The sequence below is a fragment of the Carlito syrichta genome, unplaced genomic scaffold (genome assembly GCF_000164805.1).
Source record: "Carlito syrichta isolate Samal-C Ts95f unplaced genomic scaffold, Tarsius_syrichta-2.0.1 Scaffold309041, whole genome shotgun sequence".
In the NCBI taxonomy this organism is placed as follows: Eukaryota; Metazoa; Chordata; class Mammalia; order Primates; family Tarsiidae; genus Carlito; species Carlito syrichta.
Genome location: NW_007253137.1, coordinates 1,297,208 through 1,298,848, shown reverse-complemented (window position 1 = coordinate 1,298,848; position 1,641 = coordinate 1,297,208).

Sequence of the window (1,641 nt, the reverse complement as noted above, 5' to 3'; positions counted from 1 at the left end):
AAAGCAATTAGAGTTTTAAGAATGTATTATTTATTTTCTCAAAAGGAAGAAGGGAAAAGAAAAAAGAGATGAATTATTTAGAAACATCCAAATATGCAAGATATGTACAAGGATATTCACTGCAGCATAGTTTAAAATAAGAAATGGAAAGGAAATTGGAAACAAAACAAATGTCTATCAATAGGAGCTGTGTAAATTATGCTATGCTATATTGTGATACAATGGAATCTTCTGTAATTGTTAGAGTAAATAAAGCAGATCTACATGGGCTGACATGAAAAATATCTGCACTCTGCTGGTTAGTGAGGAGGTGAGGGGACAGTTTGAAAAAGAGTGTTTATGATTCCATTTTTGTAAATAACATATTAGGGTATGCAAAAACAGATCTTAACAGGAAGAATTATAGGGACTGTTGCTAGCTACATTATGTGTCTAAATGTCTAGATTATTCCAACAAGAATAACATTTCACTTGAGTGAAAGAGAATAAAAAATAGTTTAAAAATCAAATGAAAAGGAAAAACATGCCTCGATTACCAGAGCATTGCCTCCTATGAACCAGATCTTGATGAAGTGTCTGTGATAGTTCAAAGAAATGAAATATGGCCTGTAAATGATGTGAGAACCTGAGTGGCCAGGGATCTTTCAGGAACTTTTACTAGAGGTACATATGGGCAAGATCCTTGCTCTTCAGTGCATCATCCATGAACTGGGATAAATAACGTTATGATCCTGATGTAAAAATAGGTGGTTAAAGGTCTGGGTTTCATCTGTCTTCTACCTAGCCTTGACGCTGATCCAGATTTTAAATATATTTAGTTTTTGTTGTTGTTGTTTTTGTTTTGTTTTTTTTGAGTTGGAGTCTCGCTCCGTTGCCCAGGCTGCAATACAGTGGCACGCTCCCGGCCACCGCAGCCTCGACCTGCTGGGCTCCAGCAATCCTTCCACTTCAGCCTTCCAAGTAGCTGGAACTACAGGCACGCACTACCAAGCCCGGCTAATTTTTGATTTATTGTAGAGACGAGGTCTCACCAAGTTGTCCGGGCGGGTCTCAAACCCGCAGGCTCAGGCAATCCACTCGCCTCAACCTCTGAAAGTGCTGGGATTACAGGCTGAGCCACCAAGCCCAGCCTATTTAGTTATTTTTAATTAATATCAGTTTAAATCAGTTGACCACCTAGATTTCAACAGCTTTATGGAATATGCCCATGTCAATTCCCTGCTCTGAGTAGTCCTCTGCCACTCCTACCCCAATCTGTTTACTCTTTCTCACTTTTACTGACTATTTGCCCTGGGTAACTGTTCTGTACCCTCAGCAAGGTTTCATTGCTCTTCAGTAATTTCTTAGACTGCCTTTAGTGAATTCCTCTTCATTGCTATTTGACAATTTCCAATCAACTGAATCACCACTCTGCTCATTGACTAAATGAATAGACTCATAATACTGGGAAACAGCTAATAATCTAATTCAATTCCTTCATTTGATAAGGGAGTAAAGTCTTAAGAAATTAAATGAATTTCAGTCACACAATCCGTATGGAGCCAGAGAATTTATTCTCCCCAACAGAGCCGTCATAGCACAACGCCAATCTTCCTTCCCCTCTCCATCCCCCCTACCCCACTACCTGGCTTAGAGAATACT